The sequence below is a fragment of the Manis javanica genome, chromosome 13 (assembly GCF_040802235.1).
Source record: "Manis javanica isolate MJ-LG chromosome 13, MJ_LKY, whole genome shotgun sequence".
NCBI lineage: Eukaryota > Metazoa > Chordata > Mammalia > Pholidota > Manidae > Manis > Manis javanica.
This window is the reverse complement of record NC_133168.1, coordinates 21,120,184-21,129,069: the sequence shown is the minus strand read 5'-3', so window position 1 is coordinate 21,129,069 and position 8,886 is coordinate 21,120,184. Positions and strand designations below refer to the sequence as shown.

The following is an 8,886-nucleotide window of genomic DNA, read 5'->3' as shown; positions in this document are numbered from 1 at the left end:
CTTTCTGTAGTTGTAGATTAATGATACCAAAATAAAAATAAATAAATAAATAAAAGTGTAAAAAAATAATTAATTTACCTAGAGCAAGAAAAGTTTTGAACCAACACATGCTACCTATGATAAACAAAATACATATCAACAATAGACATGTAAAATTAAATTTATTACCAATAAGATATTTAATATATTTTGCATTTAGTTTATCAGATGCAAAGTTTGAGACATATCTTTCTATGTTTTATGAAATATATACTATGTTCACTAAGAGATGCATTCCTAGAGACTTCTGTTTTAACTTTATTGCCTTTTTTAAATAAGTGGAATACCTTTGTCAATTACATACCCAAGTCCAGTGAAAATTAAATACAATATAGTTCTAAGACAAATAGTCATCAATCCCTTGCATTTAAAATTTTATTCTTAGACTAAAAATTGAGAGCACCTAGGTCAAATAATAGCCTGATGTTCTTGTCACCCATCAGATCATTACATTCTTAAAAATTATTTTCTTTCTTTACAAACAATATTAGGTAGATTGTGATTTTCTTTTTAACAAAGCATTCTAGGAATGTTACAACTCAAATTTCAAACTTACATTTATTTTCAAAGAAAGCAAATTTTCTGTTCAACATTGTCCTTTCATGACCTCTGATGGCGAAAGCGTAAACTGACATTACAAATATCAATGGAAATAATGCCACAAATTCCATTTACCTTGTTATTGAAGATCCTTTCCCTTCTTTTCATACATTGTTTCATTGAGAATGTAATGTTATCAATTATTCATAAACATAGACAGAATGTTGGACAATTTAATACCACCTTAAAGAATAAAAATACCCTCTTATTCACAGTCTTTAAATCTCTAAATATGTGTCCACTTTATATAGCAGAATGAACATCCTAATGATAAAGCAACTTACTAATGTGACCAGTAGCACTCAAAATGTAAATTGAATAAAATTTGGATGAGTTGAAACAAGTATTTAAATTCCAAAATCATGAGACTTTTCCTAAATCTCTGTACATATGAAAATGAAGTATATTTGTATATTAAGATCTGGATTTATTTATTGTTTCAACTTTGTTGATAAGGTAACTGTCTCAGCTTCAGTTTCTCCCAAAAAGGCTTCCCTACAAGTAATTTATCTGGGAATATGACCCAGAGATCAGGAATAATGAAAGGGGGGTGGTAAAAACAGGAAAGAAGAAAAGCTGAAATACAGATGCATTGTCAGAATGGCTATGGCTGTGGCCAACCAATGCTGGACTCCATAGTCCTACCAAGTTGCCCTAATGAAATCCATGAAATGAAAAGAAGGATTTTTCCATGAGTTTCCATGTCCCATTGGTGAAGTTGATGCTTTGGACTTTGACTACCACATAACCACTTGTAGATTGCATTTACAAGGCAATTCAGTGGGAATCACACATTTCTATGTCAGAAAAGTTTGTGCATCACTCAAAATCCTCTCAACCCTACATTTACTGTTCTGCCATTGAGCCTCCTACAAGGTGCTGGCCAGCCGCAGTTTCTGCAAGAGCTTCTGAGAACTAGCCAGTCCCTGTTGCTGCGGGTGGTCCCAAAGCCATGCTGATAGACATCATTTCTCTCCTCCTTTACTGATGACACGTTTTTCTGTGTGTTGGCCAGCACCTCAGCTGATCTCAGGTTGTTTACCTGATAGTGTGACTCAGACCTTCTTAGTCTGGGTTTGGCTTGCTTTGCCGCCATCAGGACATAACTGCTATAACTTCCCATTCACCATTATCACCTGGCACAAAACACCAGGGCAGAGACTGAGACAGCTGCGGCGGTAGAGAGGCCCAGAGGCAGAGACCGGCTTGCTGCATGCAGACTCGCTGTGAGTGACGGGATTCTAGTGACTGACCTGCCACCGTAGGAATAAAGTTGAGTATAAACCCTTTCACCCCAAGAACGTTCTATTGTCATTTTTTGGTCTCATTGAATCCATAGTGAACTTCCCTGAGGCTGAAACCCATTGGCAAGACAGCATCCATCCTGGGGCCAAAAGGGAATCATCAGCCCTGTCTTGCCAACGGGTTCATGTATCACACTTAGAAACAAACAAACAAAAAATATCCTAAATTGAATTGACGTGTACATCGTAAGGATTAAGTGAAATAATGCATGCGAGGCTATCAACTTCAGTGCTCAATAAATAGTAGCGTTTAAAAAATATTATTATCCAAATCTTTATTTTCGCAACAGTTCTTGGAATATATACATTTGTATCGTAATAGACTTGCTGAATGAGAAGTTAGGGCCGGAGATGGGGTTCCTTAACCCTGAGCTGCTAGTAGCAACCCTTTCAACTATTTTACTTAGTGAAATCCTAAATGCTGTCCTCTGAAACTCCAGCTTGTGGGGTTTTTTTTCCTTTTTAGAAAGAAGAAAAAGCTAAAATAAAACAAAATCCAATAAGTAATTGTAAGATGCCGCTATATGGAGGGGTATCGGCACACCTTGCAGATATTCTTAAATGAGTAGCGGGTTGCGGTGTGTAGGTGTAGTTTCAGTTCTTGCCCACTAGATGGTGGAAGAGTCCCTATCCTGACAACAGCTCTTTCTCATAGGTTCGCATTTTTCTTGAAACGCCCCCACAGGGCTTTGAACATGGAGGAAATCAAGTAAGTTAAAATTTTTCAAAACTTCTGCATGGATAGCAAAGAGCGAAAACGACAAGTGTAGGGAAGAGAGAAGATGCGAAGTGATGAGAAATCAGGAAATTAAAGGACCGCGGGGCGGGAGGGGGGGGGGGCTAAATTACATTTCCCAGGAGGCGTTGGGCTGCGCCTACATCACCCATCATGCCCGAGCTCCGGCCCTAGCCGGTCTTCTCAGGAGTGCAGAGAAAGCCGCGGGAGTCTTCGTTGATGAAGCAGCGGCGGCTCTGATCCACCAGATTATTCCGGGCCATGGCTTTTGCCACCTTCCTTCCTACCCACTAAAAGATACAACTTTCCAGCCCGGGCACGAGCCACGTGACCGGCCGGTGTCACGTGACTGCGGTGCTGGGCCGCGGAAGTCTGTTACCGTGGCAACTGACCGGACCCCACAGCTTACCGGGGAAGCGCGGAATTTTGAGAGGTATGTAGGTGAGTCCCGGACGCTCGCCTTGCACCCGGTTCACCATGGCCGAGATTGTCCTCAGGCTCGCTTTCCAGGGCCACTCTCTCCCCTCCGCCCAGTCTCCCCTGCAGGTGCGTCTTTGTCTTCCTGCCAAGTCCGGAGCCCGCGCTTCCTGCTGGGGCCCCCGTGGAGCTGAGCCCTTCCGGGGGGATCCGCCTCTCACCAAGATCTGAGACCCTGACCTTAACCACACACACTCTCAGCCGAATCGGAAATGCGCAGTGTGTGGGAGGAATTGTTCTGCAGGTTGAGCAAAGTATTATCCAGGTCTGCACACATACTTCTCCCTCCCTTGCCTCTGGAAATAAGCTGCAGTTTGAGCTGCCTCAAGGACTTACAATCCAGAATCTGTAGGAGATCTGAAGTTGGATTCAAAGAGAGCTTTGCGTTCCAAGTCACTATTGCATAGTTTTTGCTGTATAGTTTGTTCTCTTCAAAAGAAACAAAATTCGTTCTGGTTTGAATACTCCATTAATTTCATTTTTTGGTAGATTCTGAGTCTTAAAAAATTACATTTATCTGTATCTGGAAACATCCATATCTGTAAGCTATCTAGTTCGCAAAACTGTTAACATGGATTGATAAATAGCTGAACCATAAGGTGCAAAAACTCTGTCCTGTGCTTTGCAAAAAAGAAAGTGTTTTGGATTGCTAATTTACAATTTTTAAAAGATTCTTCAAGTGGACTTGATTTGATTAAGAGATGTTAACACACACGCACACACACACACACACAGCCCTCTAATATGTACAGATTTAGTTAATGTTGTGGAAGCCATCTTTTAACAATTCAATGTTAACAATGAAAATGTAATTCTGGATCTTAAGTGCATGACAAACTGTGAAAGCTGCTTTTCCAGATCAGTTTTATTAGTGAATTAGGAATCTCTTGTCCAGCTGACTGGTCCGTATTGTGCATTTATGCTAAGTCGTAAGAGAAATAAGAGGTGTTTGAGGTTTAAGTCTGGTTGTTTTCATGATGTAATGTGGATTTCATCAAAAAGGTGTTTATTATTGTTTCTTCTTTTATAGCGTTTTCAATGTTTTCAGTGGAATGTTTAGTTTGAGAAGTGAAAACTGTTGATTTTGGCTTACTATTCCAAAGAAGAGCTGGATGAAGAATTTGAACAGTTCATGAAAGAGGTAAGTTTATGTTTTTAAAAGTTTTATTGTAAATTTGTCTCATAAGTTCATCTTTCAGTTCTCTCTCACCCCTAAGATACAGTCTGCCTACCTTGAAAATAAGACAGCTAGTTATTTTACCAGCAAAGTGGGTTTATTTGGGAATGGCAATTTGGGACAAGCAAGCTATGGCAAAACCATAGGCAAATCCAGAAAACAAAGGAGAGGAACATTATAGAGGAAAAAGGAGGAAGTTGGAAGGGGCTCTTCTGAATAAAAGTACATTGGAAGAAAGAGAATTCAGGGTGGTGACGATTTTCTGTTGACTGAGCTGTTGCGAGTGAGGAAAAAATCTTCCTCCTCCTGGGGTAGGAAAATAGGCTCTTCCTGTTGGAAACTAAGGTACCCCTGTCGGGTTCTGCGATGGGTGATGAGTTGGTGGGGTGAGAGAGCCCTCCCAGCTGTATTTCAAGTGAAGTGCCCTCTTTTCAGTCTCACATTTCCCCCTTTTGATCAAGATCTTTCCTTGAAAGCATCACTGACCAGGAATTGGATCATCTGTGTCCCTCAGTTCCAGGAATGACCTTTCTTGTGTTGTATCCCATGTCAGAGCCAAAGTGCATAGCAGTTGGAAACCATTTAAGGCCACATTCGAGGTTAGGATGGAGAACTCTCAAGCATTTGCCATCCGAATCTATATCTTCTCAAGGTTGTACACATTGGAGATCATCTTGAAGCACTGAGCTAACATCACAATTTGGTACACTGTTTCTCCAAAGGTTTGATAGTCAACAGTTATAAAAGTTAAAAGTAATTATACAAACATAATTAAAAATAACATGGCTATTCTAAATTGTATGATGGTTCTGAACCAGGACCCTAGGCCTAAACGTCACCAACTGAACAAATCAAAGGACCATGGTGAATCAGGTGAAATTTGTTGTGGTAACTGTGCTTATTCCCTAATTTTACGGAATTGGGTTTCTACTTCCCCAGAGTTTATCCACGTGCAATAGGTGGTGTTACTATCACATTGACAGCTTGTTCAAAAAGTAAGTAAAAGAGGGCGATGTGATCATCCAAAACTGCTTCTGACAATTAGTCAAGTGGTCCTTGTTGGGCTGCTTCTGCTTTGACTAGGGACGCGGCCGACTCCCCTGATGTTAGGGAGGGACAGCTGATCGTGTCGTCACTGGTACTTATTCCCACTGAGGGAGAAAGGCTCTCCCCGGGGAGGCAAACCTGGAGTCTCGGACACCTCTTGAAAGTTGTCTAAGGTGCCCATGAAGGTTCACCAGAGGGAAGCTACTGTTTTGTTATGAAGAAAAACGTAGAAGAGTGAGTGCAGCAAGAGCACACTGTCCTTTTATTCTCCAGCCATCAAGGTGATGGGCTACCCAAGCCTAGAGGCCATTACCAAAATGTTCACACAGAAAAGGGTAGCCAGCAGATGCACATAGGGCTCCCTCCTAAGTAGTAGCATTTATGGACCTATTGTTGGTAGAGAGGTATTAGCATCTTTTAGTCAAAGCTCAAATACCATGTTATCACATACAGAAAGCCTTCCTATATGTGGCTATGACAGCCAGCTTACAAAGGGTCAACTTACATTGGCTGTTTTGTAGTGTCTTTTATGTATATATTATATATGTATATATATGGAGTTGGGTTAAATTGAGCAGGACCAAAGGTTGTGGATTTAGTGTTCTATCCTGATAAAGGCGAACTACGGAACAGTTTAGGCATGCAGTGACTTTCGGGATTCTGGTTACATTACTTAGAGTGTAAACTAAGGGATCACTGTTATTGTGAACAGATTGAGATTTCTGGTGACAAATGAAACAATCAGAGAAGTTTCACCCTTTTTTAAGCAATAGTGGGAAATGTGGATGAGTGTTATCTGTCCGAGGAAGAAAGGGAGAAAATATAAGAAGCAACAGTGAGAAAGGGGTACACAGGACTAGTCTGGACATCTTGGGAAAACTTTGTCTCCATGAGATGTCATCTGTTTCAATTCCTAGAAATATTTACTTTCAGGTCACCAGTCGGTGTGCAGGTCGAGTCGGGGTTTGGTACTCTCTTTTGATAACACGTGAATCCAGAAGTCTGTTCCCTGCAGCTTGGCAGCCCAAGGATTGTTTAATAGTACCTGGTAGGGCCCTTCCAACAAGATTGAAGAGAGTACTTGTAGAGGTATCTTTTCCAACAGACAAAAATCTCTGGTTGCAAGGTGTGATGTTCACGGCCATTGTCTCCCGGGAGCATGCTGTGAGAGGATGGTTCTACTACACAGGTCATTCTCAACAGCAGCAATAAGGCCTTTGCAGTGCTGGAGCAGATCTCCTTTCTTCAGCTCTGAATCAAAGGAGGCAGGAGCCAGGGGCCCCAGGCACCTTGCAACAGTCTCAAAAAGAGAGAGTTTGAGTCCCAGAGGGGTAGATCTGGAATTTAGAAGGATCAGTGCGGATGCTTTTGGCCAGGGTATTTGAAGGCTCTTTATAAATTTTGCCAATTGGGTCTTAATAATGCCATTAGTACATGTAGCCCTGAGGGTTGAGGGTAGTAAGTAGTCCAAGTGCTATAGGATCTGCACAGACCTGTCAAAGTCAAAGGACTTGACTAATGAGGTGGGCTCCCCAGTTACTAGGACATTTGAGAGGGGTTCCCCAGGTAAAAATAATATTTTCTAATAAGATTTTAGCCACAGAAGGCAACATAGCCTGTCTACAAGGGAAAGCTTCAGTCAAAATGAACAAACATATGAGCCATGACTAAAACATTTATATCCACGAGGGGGGACAGAATAAAACCCATTTGCCAAATCTAGGCTAGGGCAGGGGTCTCATGGATGGGTTTCTCAGAATTATATATTGGATTGGTGGATAAGCAAAATAGGTATTTTTTGCAGCCTTATTAATGGTTCCCCACCAGTATTGGTTCAGGAAGACTGTCATTTTGTCAGTAGACCAGTGACTTAATGCATGTACAGTGACAGGTAATAGAGATTTTAGTCTCTGGCAGGACTAGACTGTTACTTGGCCCAAGCTGGAGTTCTCTCTTTTTAGCAAACCAACAATTACTAGATTGCTGTTATTGCTTCTACCTTTCTGGGTCCATTTTGGGCATCTCTTGTCAGTTTTCCTAGATGATCATTTGCTGAATCATTCCTTTGGACCATGGCAGACGTTTGGTTATTGATTCCTTTAAGAGCAGCATCTTTAGTAGTTTCCTTTGTCCTCCAGGGAGTCAGAGCTGGAATGCCTGGGAACCTCAGTAATAGCCAGAGCAGCTGGCACAAGTATGGCTTCTAACCAGCTTGGACGGTAGAGCCATTTCAATTTTATCCCATTAGAAGTAAGGGAAACTTGCTGTTGCATTAACATCTCAAGATCATGGACTTCCCCAAAAGCATATTGATTATAAGTATATAGATGTTTGTGGTTTTACCCTTGGCCAAGGTACACGCCCAGCTAAGGAGCGTACAATTAGGCCTGTGGGGCTGAAGGTAAAGGTGCTGCTTCAGTGACTTGGAAAGGAGTTAAAAAAGTGCACCCTGCGTGATACTTACCATTTTCATCTTTTAAATAAGACCTATCAGTAAACCATGAAAAATCTGCAATGGTTAGAGAACTTTTCTGTACATATCATGGAGTCAAAAGGTGATCTTTTCAGCATCAAGCAGCTACGATGGGTTTTGTCGGTGAAAGAGGGGAGAAGAATAGCAAGACTAAGGTTGTTAACAGCGGGAAAGAGTTCAAGCAGAGCAGTTGGCAAAGGCTTTCACAGGAGGTAAGATGACTGCCGAAAAGCACTGGATGCGGTGCGGACTCACGAGGGCCGCCTCATGGGGCACAGGGATGGTTGGAGGCACCCCACGGTCATTTCCTTGGTGGCCTTACCCAAAGGGCAATGGCGGGAATGGCTCTGAGACAAGGTGGGCTGTCCGTGGGCCCCAGGGCCTACTTGGTGGCTTGAATACCCTATGGGTTAATGATGCTTTCCATATTTTTGGGCGAGTACTTGAAGGGCAATTCCCTTTCTTCTCACATACAAAAAGGAAAAAGGGGAGCTGACAATTGGGATGTCTGAAAGCAGGGACTTTATTAAGCTTTTCTTTAAGGCCCCAAAGGCTATGTTATCTTGATTTCCCAAATTATAGAGTCAGGTTTGTTGTTTCTTAGTAAAACGTATAGGGATTGGGCTGTAAGAGAAGCCTGGAATTCAACTGTGACAGTAACCAGCTAGCCTGAGAAGAACTTCATGATTGGCTCTTAGTTTTAGGTATTAGGAAGTTCAGGATACTGTGAAGCTGGATCTAAATGTAGTCCTTGCTCCGAGATTGGTACCCTAAATATTGAACCTTAAGTTTGAACAAACAGCAGTTTTTCTTTGGAGACTTTATGTTCTTCTTAGGCTGAAAGTGTTCCTGGGTGACCGCTGTCCCCCTGTGGAGATGCCTGGGAAAGGGAGCAGAGGGGCAAGTCATGCACACATTGTAGGGCCTCCAGGAGAGGTTGTGTCATCTAAGTCAGCTCTTAAGGTTTGCAAGAAATAAGAGGAACTCAGAAAAACCCTGGAGCAATACTGTCTGGGTATACATATTGTTTTCC

General features: G+C 41.9%; 1 protein-coding gene across 1 annotated transcript in view; it reads left to right on the top strand.

Annotated features, from left to right (window-relative positions):
- The first annotated feature begins 2,647 nt into the window (after positions 1-2,647).
- Positions 2,648-8,886, top strand: part of LOC140845326 (centrosomal protein of 162 kDa-like) — a 101,704-nt gene continuing 95,465 nt past the window's right edge. Inside the window, 2 exon segments of the mRNA XM_073219300.1 lie at positions 2,648-3,421; positions 4,187-4,297. The gene's annotated coding sequence lies outside the window, so the exon portion shown is untranslated.